This window comes from Tympanuchus pallidicinctus, unplaced genomic scaffold, assembly GCF_026119805.1.
Source record: "Tympanuchus pallidicinctus isolate F22 unplaced genomic scaffold, pur_lepc_1.0 scaffold31, whole genome shotgun sequence".
Taxonomy (NCBI): domain Eukaryota; kingdom Metazoa; phylum Chordata; class Aves; order Galliformes; family Phasianidae; genus Tympanuchus; species Tympanuchus pallidicinctus.
This window is the reverse complement of record NW_026294749.1, coordinates 10,689,907-10,708,290: the sequence shown is the minus strand read 5'-3', so window position 1 is coordinate 10,708,290 and position 18,384 is coordinate 10,689,907. Positions and strand designations below refer to the sequence as shown.

General features: G+C 40.6%; 1 long non-coding RNA gene across 1 annotated transcript in view; it reads left to right on the top strand.

Annotated features, from left to right (window-relative positions):
* Positions 1-8,874: 8,874 nt before the first annotated feature.
* Positions 8,875-18,384, top strand: part of LOC128087885 (uncharacterized) — a 32,494-nt gene continuing 22,984 nt past the window's right edge. Inside the window, exon 1 of the long non-coding RNA XR_008210061.1 lies at positions 8,875-11,321. This is a non-coding gene — a long non-coding RNA (uncharacterized LOC128087885). The remainder of the gene's footprint in view (positions 11,322-18,384) is intronic.

Below are 18,384 nucleotides of genomic sequence, written 5' to 3'. Positions count from 1 at the left end.
GATTTTCTGCCCATTCTTCATAAAAGCAGCTTCCCAGCAGAGCTGGGTTGTGAAACCTATGAAAAGCTGTTAATGTGGACAAATTCTTCCTCAGTCACAATATGAAAGTAGATATAACCAAAACTTTTAATAAATTCCCATCCTTAGCTAGGTGTCTAACATGCAGAACTTCAGCACAACTAGCTAAATTTTGCAAAAATAAGAGTAATGAGAAGAATAGGAAGGGGATTGTTCATTCATGACCATTGGTATCAGGTACTTTTACACAGATTCATTTCATGATACTATTCATAAGCACTGATACCAGTTACTTGTACACGGATTGTGATTCATTTCATAATACAGTAAACGCACAGAATACTGTTCATACTTTCATTGAAGCACATTGTGTTTCAAACCTTGAATTTTGATCTTGAATATGGCACATTGAATTGCATAAGCTTATTACCAAACGAACAATGAAAGTACAGCAAATTCACTGTCCAGAAACTAGGATGATCAAACGGAAAAGCAAAAATCTACTCAGTTTTTGAAAGTTCAGAATCTCTCCTTTATGAGAATTCTGTGCACAGCAGCCCCTGTCTCTTGGGGCGTCTGATGAATGGGGATATGCTGTCCATGCCGTGTTCCACCTACACTGCAGGGAAATAATCCATGGATATCAGGAGTGAGATCATGTGATTTATTACTATTCACCAAGATGGAGAACTGTAAATGAACTTTCAGGAAAACGGTAAGCACAGTTCAGAGAAATCTCTATGCAGAGCAGTGCTTTAACAGATTTGAAACAAGTTTAAACACATTAGAAATGAAACGTGAATACAAAGAAGAAAGAACACACTTAATGTTTTAAGCAGTCTGTTAACTGAAGCTTCTGTTGCTCTGAAGCCCTTTAGTTCAGTTTTTTAAACTGTTTCAGAAAGGAAAAGGGGAACCTTTCAAAACGAATGTGAATTGTATGTAGTAGCTCAGCCAGAAGAACTGGTTGAGCTTCATTTGCTGAATTTTTTAAAAAAATCATTCATTATATTGTTGTTTAGCATAGCAGCACTTTATAGTTTCAGATAAGATCAGGAATATGCTGCATTTGTGTTATGTCAAAGACGTGTAGAAGTGCAGTTCCCATCCTCAGACTGTAGGGCAAAAGCAACACTGCACATAAAACCCTGGCCCTGTGAGATCAGTGGGAAAGGATAACCACTATCTTTCATTTCAGGTTTCAAAAAACAACGTCACGTTTTTAATTCCCCCCCCAGAAGAGATTTAGCTTCCCTTTGTTTTCTTTTTGATCAAGCTATATTTGATGTACAGATATAAGGAGAAACAAGGACTTTACAAGGGGCATATAAAACTACAAAAGCCATTAAGTGCAGCGATATTAATAGTTGAAAGCAGAGCCATCCATAAGCTGCGGGTGACTGCAAGACGCTTTCACACGGCTCATGAAAGCACTGCGGATTTAGATGCACATCTGCTCGCTGGGGTCTGCTCATGTGCGCTCCATCTAATTGCACTGGGGAGCCTCTGAGTGGGTGAGAGTCCATCAGGCCCAGCTTCCTGCTTCCCAGCAGCAGATGCCAGTGAGAAGTAACACATGAGAAGCTGGGAAAACCCAAGGTGGAACTTCCACAGGGATGTTCTCCTCATCCTGGCTATCAGCTCTTTGTCTGATATGAGGAGTGTTGTATTTGCCTGCTTGCATTTGTGTCTTACAACAACATGTAAGTGTGATTTCCTGGGTTAAGGATGAAATTGAGAGTGAAGGGTGTGTGGTCCTGATCTGCACAGCAGACTCCAGTGCTCAAGTCTGAGCTTGCTTACATGTGTGCATTGCTGCACAGCGAGTGTTTGAGGGGCCTCTTCAAAACCCATGCACAAGCATGGAGGATTTGTGTGTACAGTCCTGTAGGCATCGTCTTCTGGTGCACGTGCACCAAACCAATTTGCCTTTGAGGATTTCAGCAGTTTGGTTGTGCTTTTCTTCTAGGTTAGGTGCAAACATGACACAGAAGATGACCACTGTATCTGAAGTTACAGGTTGCCTCGAGTGCAATTAGACTGTAATTTGCACTTGTTCTGTGTCTATCATAATTGCCACAGACTTTTTAAGGAGTAATTGTGATCTATAAAGCAAAATGCAGCCCTGAGCTGGCAAAACATTCCAGTTTTGCACACTTTCTCTTCACGCAGTTCCAGAATCTGCAGGACTTCCCTTTAATATTCTGTACAATCAAGACTATCTTTCAGCTCTGCTTGGTGCTACATGGCAGAAAACATTTATATCAGCAATTACTTGGCCTCTGCTCAAAGCAGGTTTGAGTGAGTGTCGTGAAAATGTTTATTCCTTTATGCAGTAGCTTATGCACACCACTTTTTTGTTCCTTACATTTAACTGTATGCAATTTTAAAACTAATGGCAGTAGCCTTCAGCAGTATATAGGAAGCAGTTTCAACAATCTTACTCATTTTGAGTAAAAATACTTTATTCTACAAGTAATATAAGGCATTTTCAGAACTGAACTATGCTGAGTGTATATATAGTATAAAATGCTATAGAAGTGAAATACTCTTATGGTTCAACAGTAAGGCAAGTTATAAATCTGCATGTAAAATGGTTTCCATTAAGCTAGTGAATGAGCTGATGATTTTGTTAATTCTAAGTGACTGTGTTGCCACAGCTTCATAGATCCCAGCAGGCTAAACATGAAACCTGCACTGCATGGTAATTTATTGCTCCTTTTATTCTAGAATGTCAGAAAGATGATTGGAGGAGAAATCTTGCTAAATCTCTTTAAAAAGACATATTTTAGAGTTAGGAAAGCTAAGATGACATCTGGGGTACAGGGAGCCCCATGTCCCGGGAGGAGGATGGTGCAGGAGGACCTAAGGGTTTTGCCTGCATCCAATCCAGGCTTGCAGCATGCTTTCTTTTGATCCTTCTGACCCTTGGAGTAGATGTGGCTTATCTCCTTGCTGCCTCACGGCTAGATGCTTCTTTTGATCCTGTGCAAGGCAGGATGTTCAGCCTCTGAACCTTGCACTGCATACGTGTAGGAGAACTTCAAGCTGGGACTTGCCAAATCAACGCACCTGGATGGATGGGTGGGACATGAAGCTGAGCTCTTGTCCCTCTGACTAGGGAAGGCGAGAACGAGTCAAAGTTGTGCCTGAGAACTGGAAGATGAAACAGGCTGTGTGCCCACCAGGGGTGTGGTGGGAGGAGGGGAAAAGTTAAGAAATATACAAGTTAAAATGGGACAAAATAAAATTGATTTTTAAGTTCTTGTTGATTAACTTACTGGAAACAGAAGGAAAAAAAAAAACAACAAACAAGCAAAGAACCAACACCACAGAGTAATTGTGCTAATGGATCATTTAATTACATTACACCAGTCTGTTTAATATTATCAAAATGTTCTTATTCAGATTTATTATTTTTTTTTATTTTCACACAAAATCCCCAGATGCTGATATTCTTTTGGGTATTGGATACAATATTAAGCAGCTTATTTGGCATGAAGCCCCACTGTTAGCTGATGCCTGGGAGCTCAGTATACTTACAGCACAGCCTTTAAGTCTTCCCTCTGTAATCTTACCAAGTTAGCTTTTGAGGAATAAGTTTTTCCCTACCCTAAGTTCTCCTTCCTGCAAGACTTCCCAATGTTCTCTGCCCCACTGGTTAGGAACATTCCACCACCATTTCAGGAGCCTGATTCCTTAGGAGTGATATATTTTGAATACTTAATGGAGTGCTTGCAGAAAATTAAGTTAATACCTCTGTTCTTCCTTTTTTTAAGTGAATGAGTGAGTAACACAAATCTGGAATGACTCTAAAGAAAACCACTAGTAAGAGCCATAAGTCCGTGACCACCCAGTAGTGGAAACAGGGATGTGTGTGGGGTGAGGCTGTTTTAAATCTGGAACTGATTGCATTCACTTCAGCACTTCCCTGCATGCTTGTTTCTATTTGCAATTTTTAATTCAAAATTTTATTTTTAGCTGGGTTTATTTTAACGATTTAAATTAACAAACTGGATTGGTTTTCTAATTGCAAGCAATATTAATTGTTAAAACTGCATCTAACTGCATCTAGAAGGGACTTAAAAGGAATTTAAAATAAAATAATGACGTATCGACACACAAAAATACAGAGCTGTGTAAACACTGATGAGAGTTTGGGGTTCTGGATGTAGGTGTGAGTTGTTTTTATTATATTATTGAAGGAGAATTTCAGGTTTCTGGGTGGCCTGTAGCAGATTGATGGCTTTTTATCTGCAGCCTGCTGTGTTTGGCCAATGTGTAGAGTGTACTCAGTTTTGTCCTTTTATAGAGGTTCCCCTACTTTATGCATATTATTTTTTTTGCTTTTTACTTCCTTCCAGGATTGTTCCCTCATTCATCCCTGGCACCGCTGCCGTCTTTCCTAACTAACAAAAAATTCCAGCTGAAGCACAAACAAAAGCTGAAGAAACAGAGGCCCCACATGGATAATCTCATAGATTATTCCATGATTAATTATCCCAGATTTATCAAATGTCACATCCAAATAAGGTCAAACATGTAATTGTGACCTTCTACAAGACACGCAGCCATTGCTTTGCACAAGCTTTGATTTTTGTCATGGAAAGCTTGTAGGGACTTCCAGGAGCAATAAAGAAAAACAACCAGAAGTAATGCTGATACATTCTGAGCTATGTACTCAACACGTCAAGGAGATTGATAGTGACTGACACCAATGATGTGCCACGGACAAAAAGATGTCTCTTTTGTGCCTGTCCTTTGCTTACACTCTTGTCGCATCCTATTCACCAACCTGGAGCAGTGATCCTCTTTTGTGTCAGATCAAAAATGCCTGTGCTATTGTAAGTGGATTGTGTACACTGCCATTTTGTTTTATTTTTCACTGTTAGCCTCATTTGTATTTTAATCACTCAAATGAAAAAGCACAATAATCGGCAATGAAATACACGTATCTGTATTGGTTAATTGGATGGGTTTCATCTTTTTAATAGGTTCTGAGCCCTGAGTCGCAGAGGGAGACTCACAAATGCACTTCATTTTCCCTGATTTCACATTTAGGTCTCTGCATTAGCTATAAATGTGTAAAACCACATGGAGGTAGTTCCTATTTACTACAGTGCTGAGGAGGCCCACAGCTCTTTTTTCTTCCACCATATGGCTGAAGTAACTTGCACACAAGCAATTTGTTCTGATTCAGCTGTTTCAGCAGGAAAGATTTGCAGAAGCAGGATTGGGAAATACACAGGATTCTCTTTCACTTCTGTGACAAAAGTTATATTTCTAATTAGTCTCTGCTAGTCTTCCAAGGGCAGCCTGTAAAAGTTTAATTCTGCATCTCAAGTGCTGATAAGGCCTTTTTTCCTGTACTTAGGAACCACTTCTGAAGTCATTTTCAGATTTTTTAAAAAGTTTGTTCCTTGAGAAATTCTGTTGGATAAAAGTGAGAGTTTTGGACTATTTTCCTCTCAATAAATAGATTTAACATTTATTTATATAACGATACAAGGAGCAGGGGGCAGTGCTGAATATGCAGCATCATCAATACCTTTAGAGGACCAGCTGTTGGGAAGATATTACACAGTGCATGTATATTATTTGTAATACCTGTAGGTCCATGCTTTGCACATTGGGAAGGAAAATGTGTATATCTACTTTTAAATTGTTACCTAATAATGGATAGGAAAAGCCTACAGATGAACATATCCACTGTTTCTTGGTTACACAATAGTATCACAAAATAAAAGCAACCAAATTTACTAAAATCTGAGGAGTAAAAGAAAAAAATGAAGAATGCCATTTAAAATAAGCATCAGTTGAGTAAAAGGTTAACACTTAAGTACATGCACTAGCTAATATCTGTAACAAACCTAAGAAACAGAAAAAATGTGCAGTATAAAACGCCTCATTAATCTGCAGTGATGCTCTGAACATTTTAAAATAACAGCAGCTGAATGAACGTGGTGTTGCTTGTGTTTAGGAAGGGGGCACACAACATCCAAAGGATACATAAAATGTCTCGTGTCCATAATTTCAGATATTGCATGAGATAAATTCGGTGATGCCATTCAGCTCTGATACAGCATCCTATCAGCACTGCTATGGTTAAGAGCCTGTGAGAGAACAACCCTTTAATATCATCAGCCCTCAAGTTTTCACTTTAAGCTGTTTCTAATTGTGTTCAGCTAAAACTTGGCATACAATTTAGGGCCTTGGATGCAATTTTCATTTCTGTAAGAAAGAAAAAGGGGGGAGAAAAAAAGGCAGAATTTTAATCTGTTCTGTTCCCAGAGTTATTAAGTGGTAAACAAGGTGAAACTTTCAATGTTGCAGTCCCTTTTCCCAAATTTGTCCAAGCGTGATTCCTTACTCTAAATATAATGTAATATGCAGTGTAATGTAGTACATACATGTGCATATATAGCCAAGAACTAATCAAAACACTGAACTCTGAACCTTCTGCAACAAACCAAATTAAGATCTTGGTTTCAGGAGAGGCAGGGGGTGAGGGATGTAATGACCAGAGAAGGGGCTCTCTATGTAGGAAATTGTATTAGCCTTCATCAACACCAGAAAACTAAAATGAAGAGTCAATCTCAGAACCAGCACCTGATGTGGGTTTCAGGAAAGCTCCAAAACGAGTGAGTGGATATGCCCCATCCTGTATTTCACTCATTCCTGACCCCCCCCAGGGCCTGCCCCCTCCTTGCACTGCTGCCAGAGCCAGCTGGCTTCCTGCACCCTTTCATCAGCAAAGATTGCAAGATAGATATTCCAGCCTTGCAGAGCTTTGGGCAAATAAAGCACATCTGCCTATTCCCAAAGAGACGATGGAACTGAAGGGAAAAATCTTGGGAGAAATGTTGTGTTTGTGGTTGATACATCTGCAGCTAGCTCCACCGAGTTGGAAAGAGGAGAGAAATGTTCCTTCCTCCCCTCTCCCCACCCACAGCTATGATAGTTGGTGGAAAAACATCTTCTGCCATCTACAGACTGCCTTTTGCTTAGGAAGACATGGTGCTCGACAGACCCCTGTTGGAGGAACATCCACCCAGCTTATCGTGAGGACAAAGAGAGGCAAGGGAAACTGGAGCTCAGCAGAAGAGAACCATGACCAGTTACAGAAAGAGTTTCCCCTTCTTTCCCCATCTTTTGTCTGGGGGGGCCTCTGATGCTGACTCTGAGAACCAACAGACACTGCATGATGTTTATTAAGATGACACCACGATCCGGCAAATCCATAAAGGCACGAAAACTCACATCGTTGTCTTTTTGGAGTTTGCCTAGATATCATGCTTCTTCCCAGCTTCTATCATATCATGGCAATATGAAAACGTGTTCTTGAGCAGCAAGTGTGTGGTGCTGTGGAGAGACAGCCAGCAGCTGAGGAGGGCAGTTGATAAAATGCAAAGGAAAGGAAAGAGGGCTGGAATCTCTGCACCAGACGTCTGTGCTGATTTTGCTGACTGCGGGAGTAGTGGCCTTAGGGGCATTTAATAAAAAATTGTTAAAGAAGAGACAGGGCTGTGGCTGTTTTACTCATCCATTAACTGGATATGTATGAGAACAGACATTTCTCTCCCTGAAGGAATATAGCAGTGGACGTGCAGTCTTTGCATGGGTGCTCTGCTCTCTGTTGTCCAGGAGAATTGCTCCTTAAAGATGCAGCACAGCTTTTGCCATCTTTATGGTTTTGTTGAAGTTTTGTTGTTTGTTTGTTTCTTTCTTTGGTACAAATTGCTTTCTTACAGCTGAATTCTGTATTATGCCCAATGTAATGCTGATGCAATTTCCACAAAAAGAGCTATAATGGGGAATACCAACTTGGTGTATAATGCTTGCTTGCTTATTTGACTTTACAAGTACTTTATAATGAATTTATAAAGCATCTCACTGAAATGCACATCTGCAGTAGTAACAGTGAAAACCAATTAAATTCAGACCTGTGCAAATATGCCTTATCTCCACTGAGATCAGTGAAAGCTGACCTGTCCTACAATTCTTTCTATAACCTTGGGGTAGTTAATTTATAACAATTTAGGACATGGCTTCTCTACCTTGACGTATCCCTTAGGTAGGCAGACACGTGGTGAAGTCTTTCAAGAGCGTGCGCGACATCCTCAATTTTCAAAGTCCCCAGTGGAGGTGAGGCACTGCCTCCTGCTGATTCAGAACTCTGATCATTTCCCATATCTGCACACTTTACAGCTCCGCCCTCCAACTTCCCAGAGGAATGAGTAGGCAAACGTTCCCAGTGAACTTAGTTGGGAGCTACACAGAAGCATGAAAATCATCCTAGGTAACGAGATGCCTGGACGACTGCAGAAATTAGTTCTTGCTAATTAACCTTTGCAGTTCAGAGGTGTTCACCTGATTGCTTTCCCTCTCCAGGAGTATTTTGTAGTTTCTTTTTTTCTAACCAAAACCCATCAACTCCTCTTGTAGTCACCTTCTTTACAAGCAATGCTTTAGAACGAATTTACTTAACTCCTATTAAAGGTGTTTTCATCAACTAAATGTTACCATATGGACTCTTTTATGGTAGGAAGAAAATCACTTCTGTTTTGAAAATGGAGAAGGAAGGGAGGAAGGGAGAAGAAACCGCTGAAGACCTGCAGGTCCTGATGCAAATGGTGTATATCACCCCAAAATAATGTGCAAGTGTACGAGACAACAGGCGCTCTGTCTAGCCCAATTTTTGTATTCAAGGTCATCCTTCCGGCTCTACCTTAGAAACTGGCCTTATTCTATAGAGGACATTGAATGATAACACTGCAAGTCAGCTGACTGCTGTGTCACAGAGCTGCTGCTTTCTACATTATCGCAACTGCCAGAGCTCTTAGTGCTGCAGTTTTCTAGTCGCAGTGCGGCAAAGCAGACGCATAGACCCAGGCACAAAGCAGCATAGATTTTTTATTCTCATCTCTATTTTTTTGTCCGAGAGACGTTTTCCTGGTGTTAGCACAGGAGCAGACACAGCCTGGATATGCTAGCTCCAGCCTGGCAGCACTTTCGGCTGAGCAGGGACTGCGTGGAGCTCGGTGCCCACGCTGCCGCTGAGGAAGAACGCTGCTCTCCCACTCTGTGCCGTGACGATAACCTGCAGCCACAGGACCGCGGAGATGGCGGCACTTGTCTCTGTTTGCCTGACTGGGGCCTTTGCAGGTGCTCCCCTTCTGAAGCCGTGCTGGCATTCCCGGGCCGTACAGATGGGTAATATAATTTGCTGCAGTTTCTTACATCAATGTAGCAAAGCTCAAGCGAGCAACCAGACTCTGACCTAAATCAGTCCCAGTTCTTTGGGATACAGGGCAGCAGGCGACTGGCAGTGATACAACCAGCCATCAAGTGGAGAGGCTCTGGGACTGCAATCTGTATGGGTTGGAGTCTGTGAGAATGAAACAGTTCCCGTTATCCGGTCGCTTCTCCTTCTAATAATGCAATTGCTACAACTGCTACTACTACTGCATCTGTTTTTCCTTGCCTGAAAGAAGCTACTCCTCGTGCTCTCTCTGTGTGGGTATTTGCGTAGATTAGTCTGTCGGTAATGCAGCCCTTATCTGCTTCTGCTGGAAACCAGGGCACGAAGTCAGCCTGCCTTAACAGTTGTTTCTTTCTGCGTGATGCTATGCAGCTAGAATGGGTTACACTGACAACAAAGGAGCCAGCACAAAGCATCACTTTATTTGCTGGACTGCTACAGGAACCCGACTCATCTTTGCTACGAAGCCCTGTTTGGTTTTGTGGGGGTTTTTTTGTTGTTTTTTTTTTTTTTGCAATCCATCTAATCGAAGAGCCTAACAGACACCGTCGTGGATGTGGGTTTTAATGATTTGGAAAAGACAGCCTGTGGAGACTGCGATTGGAGACTGCAACACGCTTAGGTTATTGCCAATTTGAAATACTTGGTTTGTGAAGCACAGCCCTAAGGGACAAGTGCAGTAACTGAGAGAGAGATCGTAGATAAAGAAATAAAAATGACAAGCATAATGGAGGCTCTGCAAGAAACTGTCAGGGAATCAGTTCATGGATGGCAATTTCACCAGTCTGAATCTGAATAATTCATAGATTGAAATTACCCTGCTTTCACCTTTCCATTTAAACTGGCACGATCTGAATCTCTAATAAATTTTCAAGATAAAGTAAAATGCCAATTTGAATCTGAAGAGCTTTTAAAACCAGATGCTACACCCTGTGTCTTTCGATACCTTTCACAATTATCCTGTGAGAGCCGCACTTCATCACGAAGCACCATTACCAGTGAAAATTACGGTGATTACAATAGCAACAATAGAATACCGTCAAATGATCTCCAATTTACCTAATTTACCAAGGTTGACTGTGTGCCCGTTGTGCTTCACTACGTCTGGCATCGGATCAATATCACAGAGGAGGAAAAATGCCTCAGTGTATGCTTCCTTTTGGTGCCGTTAACTTTGACAGCACAGGAAAATCTATCTCCCGTTAAATGTTTTTACAGCCCATCTGCATGCCTGCCGTAGGATCTGATTGATTCTCCATCATTTTCTTTACTTCTGAGTATTGGATGTTATTGCGTTACTAATTTGTTTCTAACGTGTACTCCTGCACAAAGGCTGCAGCAAATGAGTAACAGCACAGCGACTGCACTGCTGCAGCAGTAGCGCTGCTCTCTCTCACAGGGGAAGCCAAAATGAGTTCGGTGCCTTATGTGAATAATCACTTGCATCTGGGTTATAAATGCTTCCAAGCATCGCTCATCTTGGTTGCACTACGTGAGAAATGTGTGCGAAAGTCGTGGTCAAGGGAAATGGTTGTGTGTAATCCTAAGATTTTTTCCCCTATCCAGCAATCAGCGTGAGGCTGTGAGAGATAGGCTGCGACTCTTTCAGTAAACATGTGTGTGTACACATGCATGCACGTACATAGGAGGTAAGGATAGTATGCGTTGTGATTGTGTGCTGATCAGTGAAAGCAACATTTCTCTGACAAGTCAGGCACAGTGTTTTACCACAGTCTGCTCAGTTGTAACAAATCCCACTTTTGGAGTGTATATTTTCCATAGGACAATGTGTGACTGCTGGAACAGTAAGTACCATTTATACAGCATGTCGGTGCCTATAGCAGTGCCACGGAATGGGATTTTAAGCATAGTTTGACTACAGTGTGGATAAGTAAGAAACATGCACAGAAGGCTACAACAGGCATTCCTCCTGGAGAAGACTGTGTCTGTTGTCTGTATGTGTGTGAGTTGTACACATCAATCTTGTTTTTTCTTTTATGACCAGATTTACTCTGCCTCCACGGAGTATTTGCTAAGGAAGGTAAGCAATATTTCTTCTTACTTGTGTGACTGTGTTGTATTTCTTTGGGGAAAATGCATGTTTATAGCACATAGTTATATAATACTGAGTGATTTCATGTCATCTAATTAGGTATTTCAGTATCTGTTCACATTAGATCTGGAATTAGATCTGGACAAGAAAGTCTATCTATCTATTTATTTATTTATTTATTTATTTATTCAAAAAGCACTTATGGAATTGCTGCACAAAAATAATTGGCTTCTTACTCAGCTTTGACTGTAACATTATTAAATAAGAGCCTATTTTATGTAAATACTAATGTTATTTAAGCCTATGTATTGCAGATATTCTGTCTTTTACAGCACTGTTTATTGCATTTCTAAATTTCTTGTACATGAGTGAATACTGTTCTCCAGAGGTATAAGAGGCAGGAGGCTTTTCTGTAACATGAGCTGTGATAACAAAGGAATTTGAAAGGGCACAAAATCTGATTACAGGAAAAATCTTGAATATTAGATTATTAATTAAGATGATTTAATAGTTTTTCTTAGCATACTTTCAAGTTACTACTCTATCTGGAATTAAGTAGTCCATTCAGTGCCATATTTACGTTCTTCATATTCCCATGGTACCCACAACTTAACAAAGAAAAATTCTTGCACAGAGCAAAGACTGAAACTCTGGTGAAAGTGTAAAACCAACGTTATGTTACTGTGGTAATAAACCCAAAAGATTCAGACCAAATTTTGCAGAATGTAACTAGATGTTTTGGCTTTGTTGTTTTGTGATGAGTATTTTATGGTTTTGTGTACACAAATATAACATATGCTGGTATAAGTGCTATAGGATCATGCAGACAAGACTTTGAGTGCAAAGTTCTGCTATTGCTTATGTGATTATAATTATTACCATATTCACGTAGCCTTCTATGCTGTTTTGACATTAGGGTCTGTTAGCCATTTTGGTTCTATAGTGTCCTTAAGTTTCAGATTTTTGTCTGCTGTGACAGTCAGCAGAAAGTGGCTTCTCATGGGGTGTTGGATGTCCCCATTAGCAGCTGCATAGCAGAACTAACACAGAGTTTAAATGCTCCTGAAGCCTTCATCTCAGGGCCTGATACCAATTGTACTCTGATTCACTTTGGAGTCTCCATAACTCACTCTGTATTACTGAATTCTTGGTGTGCCATTGGCTTTCTCCCACTGCTCCACACTGGCCTCATTCTTTCAAAACATGCCGTGCTGGCCAAGTCTGTTGCTGTCTGTCAGTGTAAATGCCCAGAGGATGTATGAGAGTGCCCTCAGAGGTGAGGTCAGCTGTGAGGTCACTCTGTTCCAAAGCACTCTGAAAAAGGTGGAGAACCTCAGCAAGTAAGCCCTGCATTTTGGGCTGGTGGATGTTTCAAAGAAGACAGTCTGCACAATCTAATGAGGATAAAAACATTAAAAAGTTTTCAACCATGGAAATCACAAAGTGAATATTCGTGATATAAACCCATAAAAAGCATAAAACCCATGTAGTATAGCCAACTTCATCATGAATGCATTTCCTGATACGTCTATAGCTAATTGGGTGCAGCTACAGCTGAAGGGCTTAAGCTGTATCATTCATTGTCTGTGGTGAAATTAATGGCAGAACCTACAACATTAAACTTCTAACACAGAGCCACTAACATTAACAACTGCGATTCAACAGTTAATCTACATGATATTGCAAGATGTATTAGTCTGATTTTGTGCTTATTTTTCATTGTGTTTTACATGTCTATAAATTATTCTGCAAAATTAGGGCTGAACCATTTCTTCACATGAGTTTCCAATCAAACAGAATTATTCACTTGAGTAAAATTCCTTCAGTGTGTTCTGCTGGACCCACACCTTCATCTACATCTAGACACTGATCACTGTTCAGTCACACACATGAAAAACCTATTGGAGCCCATTCTTCTACCAGTAAGTTCATGGCAAGACTCCATGTGCCACTGACATTAAAAAAAGTGTTAATTTGTTTTCTTCTTGTTTAACTGTAAGAGTCTAGTCCAGCATATCTGACATCATGCTGGAACAAAGATGTGTTCTATTCACTAGGTCACTTGATAGGTTTATTCACAAAGGAAGGGACCTTCTTGACTGTAGTTTTGCTGATAATATTTGTGCTCATTAGGTCAGCATTCTTATTAGCTACTTTAAAACATGTAAGTTCTGATCTGTAATGGTTGCATCTGCTTGGACAAAAGCCCTGAGAGTAGGAGAGCCCACCACGTTTTCTTTGTTTTCCATCTTACAATTTCTTTGAATTGATTGTAGCTGTCTGTGGAAATATGAGCCCCTGAGAATACAAAGAGATGCATTATTGATAGCTATGTACAGAGCTTCTCCAGATTCCTGTGCGCTCTGCCTGCTATGAAATTCACACCATTATTCCCAAAATCTTAGGCAAAAATCTTAGGAATAAAGTAAGACTGAAGTAACTTAAAAGAATAAAAACACTTCCAAACCATCAACTTCAATGCAGAAAGCTCAGTGTTAAACAGATCAAAATCCAAATGAATTCATAAATCCATTTGAAATACCTAGAAAGTTTACCAACTTTTTAGTGCTGTATAATAGCCATGGAATGTGATGGATGTAAACAGTATTGCTAGTCATGTTTACATTACAAGCAATATTTAAAAAACCCTTGGCTTTAAAATAGTTGCATCACTTCTCACAGCATCTGTTCACTTTCTTTATGAGCTATAAATGTAGACCTGCTCTGTGCTTTTATCTATACTCCTGCAACATTATCAGAAGTTCTGAAAATTGAATGATTTCTGACTGACAGAATGTGCAAAATACATCCCAAAATGGGAATTGCAGTGAAGGTAATGGTTTTCCCAGCTCTCAAACCGTCAGAGCTTATTGTGAGTTCAAATCAAGTTAAACTCCTAATTAAGCTAGAATTTTTCATAATGAACAGAAAAGAAAAAACTTGGCTTTTTTTCCCCAAATATTTCTAACACTATTTCTATCACAGGTGTTGTCTCGAACGTTACCAACAAATTATATACAAAAGCCTATTTGCAACAGTATGCCACACCTATAGCTAGGCAAGAACTGCCAGAACGCACACTATGAATTAGCACCAGTGGAGAACACTAAATTGGGAAATGCAGTTATTAAAATCAAACAAACAAAAACAAAAAATAAAAATGGAACAACAACCAACCCCTCCAACTCCAAATTTGATTTTATTTACCTGTAGGATTGCCATTGTACTATTAACTTACACTCAATATTTCACAGAAATTGTGCAGTACTGAACGTAGTGTTGAATTACGTGCAGTTACACTCAGTGAAACATTCAATCAAAAAGGTTTTTCTCATACTCGTTCATTTCTGTTCCTTCTGCTACCTGTATTCATTCAAACTGTGTCTCCAGTGATGCAGCAGTGAGTCATTCCTCTGACCTGCAAGTAGGGAAAGGTGCTGAGAAACTTTAAGTAGCGTGGGGAATGGGTGTAATTGTCAAAAGTGGAAACTGGTTGATTGCCTAGGGGAGAAGGAGGCATGCAGAGGGACTTGGAGGATGGGAGACAACCCATCTACTGCACACTTCTGAAGGTCTGGAAGGGGAGGAAGACATTATTGCTCTCTTCCAATATCTGAAAGTTTCTTACAGCAGAGCGAGGTTGGTGTCTTCTCACTGGTGGCAGGACAAGGACAAATGGCCTCAAGTTGTGCCAGGGTAAGAGTAGATTGGATATCAGGAAGCACTTCTTACAGAAGGGGCTGTTCAGCACTGGAATAGGCTGCCCAGGGAGGTGGTTGAGTCACCATCCCTGGATGTGCTTAAAAACCGTTTGGATGTGGTGCTCAGGGCCATGATTTAGCAGAGGGTTGTTAAGAGTTAGAGTAGTATGGTTAGGTGGTTGGACTTGATGATCTTCAAGGTCTTTTCCAACCTGAGCAATTCTATGATTCCTCTGACTTCAAGAAGTCAGCACAAGAAACAAGAAAAAAAAAAAAAAGAAAAGAAAAACAGGAAAAAAGATCATTATAAGGTACTTGAAGTGTAAGTACATCTTTAGTTTCTGTTTTCACAGGAAACTCTTCTGTAAATTTGCCATATTTCCTAAAAAATTCAACTTATCAATCAACACTGAGATGGGAGTACAATTTCTGTGACCCAGTGTCCTGTTCATGCGCAGCGATACAACTACCTATGCCCTGGCACAGTAGTACCTATAAGTAGACCATACATTTCATATTATCCCAAGCAATTACGTCCCATTTACAAGGGCAAGCGAAAATACTATTTTTGCCTTTCCTTTAAGTGATGTAGGATACCTGGTATTATGCACAGAGTCAGCATGGATTCCATTTTCTAAAATAGAATCATTTTCTTGTCTGTATCTTGTCTGTATCAGTCTTATCACCTACCTGTTCCCTAGGGACAGTTTTGCAAACTAACTGGCCTGAGCTGGTTGTGAATTGCATACAGTTTCAGCTTTTTTGACATTCAACCTCTATTTTAGTATATTTACGAGTTAAAGTGTGTCCTCTCTGGCACAGACCTTGGTTCTAGGCAACCACTTAAAATGGACCTTTTTATGAGCTGCACTTCATCTCCCGAATGCTTGGCAATTGAGTCTGACTTGCTGAAGTGCTGAGTTCTCGCAACTGTAGCAGACCAATGAAAAACACATTCTCTGTGGTATGCATGGAATTGTCTCAACCCCCTAACAAGATGAGACCGTAGCCATGACAATAGGCTGAAAGCTGAAGACGTGGTTGGAGAAGGGAGCCCTGTGGAGGAGAGATGACCTTGCTCTGTCCAAATCTCCCGTGTTTACCGTAGAATTTTTGACTGCAAACTTGTTTATGGTGATCTTATTGATGACAAACATAAATCTAGCAGATGTAGCATAAAAGGATGCCTAAGAGAAGGTCAGAAACTCAATACTTTGGAAATTCTGGACAAATGCTCTCACAGACTGAGGAAACCCCTATTGATTGGACAAATGCTGGAAGATGGACTGGTGATTTCTTTTACCATCCATCTCTCTATCTCCCCACAACACCCTCCATCTCTCTCTCTTTCCCACATAAAACTGTTGTATAATGCAAGGCTTATTATGGTTTCTTATGAAATTGCATACTTTGCTGCACAGCTTAGGTATAAATATAAGAGAGCCAGTACTTCAAAGGTAATCATAGTACAGAGATTCTCATTAAAACTGATGATTGTGTTTGGACCTTGAGTATTATTTTACCTCAATCTAACCCAGATGGGATTTATGAGCCTGGTCACCCTTCCGTCTCTTTGTGGATGGGATCTGACATCTTAATTTGGTGGAGTTGGCAGGATCTCCTTGGAAGGTCTGGAGGCCACCTTTCAGCTACACACCAGGAAGGCTATAAACTGGGAGAGGTATGAAGGGTACTGATGTTCCACCTGATAAGCAGGCAGGGAGTATCAGGACGTGACCTCTCAGCTATACACCAGGAAGGCTATACTCTGAAGGAGGTACAGGCTGTGGCAAGACATGGCTGCTCCAGGAAAAGCCAGTGCTTGACCGCTCCACTGTTACTGAGAAGCTGGAAAAGTGTAATGCAAGTCCTTCTTACAGGAAATGACCTGGGTTCAGAACAACTGTCACAATCCTAGTGCTGTAACAGAAAGAATTGCAACCCTTTCTAAGCAGCAGAAAATGTGGTTGGGGAAAGAAAAATACAAGAAGTTAGCTGAGACAGAAACTGAGATGGAATATGAATGGAAGGTATCACTGAGTGGCAGAGATCAAGTCTTGTTATCAGAAGGTGAGGCACAGGGATATGGGGGGCCTGGCATTTTTTTCATAACTATCAGTGATCCAGCAGAACCCTGGTCATTAACTCAACAGGCTTCCTGTTGGACTAGAGACTTGGATCCCTTGGAAAAGAGAGATCCAGTGAATATTGAGATCTCACTGTAAATCATGTGACAGGAAGTGTGCAAAAGGAGACTTATCTCCAAGTGATGCATGATAGGCATTTAATCCAGCAACAGCCTTCTCCTATGCTACTAGCAGTCAACACCAACAGAATGACACTCCCGATCTGGAGTCTGCCAGACTCTCTGAAGTTATATGCAGTTCATTGCATTGGCCCCATGTGCTGGATTGAGGGAGAGGGAAATTGAAGAAAGCCCATGTTCTGATAAATGGTGGAAGAAAGATAGGAATTGTGGGGAGTGTTAGAGGAAAATCTCATTGGGAAAATCTCAATGGGAAGGTTGTATTCCCATTGCCAGTGTTATGTGTGCAAAACCATGAGCATCCTCTCCTGGATATGAGGAAAAAAAGGCTGAATTCCTGCTCAGTCGTGGACTTGTCTTCAGCACAGAGGAAGTTCGTTGCCACATGCTGTTAGCAGTTCTGTATCTCAGTATTTTCCTCTTTCTGTGTACCGACCTTGTCACAATCCCTCTGCTCACTCAAGCCACCTTCGCTGGGCTTCCTCAGACCCTTCCCAACAACTCTGCATCAGTACCACTCCATTCCAAGTCTTTGGATGGTCAATCCCAATATTTTCTACACAGACTTTCCTTTGCTACTCTTCTTTATACTCCCATCAGCCACACACAAAAAAGTTGAGCTTGTGTTTTTTTGTTTCCCAGGGAGAATGCCTCCTTTATCATTCCCCATCTGATGCAAATGCCCCATATGGAATTTTCTAATTGAATGAAGTCTGTTAGTATTGTAGGCAGCACAGAACAAGGTCATGGTGAGAAACATTGAGAAGCTTTAATGGAAGTTAGTGTTACCTGCATGCTGTTCCTTTGCCTAAGCCACATACAGATTTGTATGTGCATACCTCCATTTTACTGGGAAAATAATAATTTTACTATGAATTTATTTTCCTTAATAGCAATAAGAATAACCTCACTCTGTACTTGGGAATAAATATACACATGCATGTGTATGTGTATATATACACAAAATTTGGTGATTGTATCACTAATAAACAAAAGTTGTGAAGTTGACTACTTGAATGAATTTTGAGTGGTACTCTGGGGAAATAGCAGGAGTGAAAAATAAAAGGCTGACTACCAAACTGTA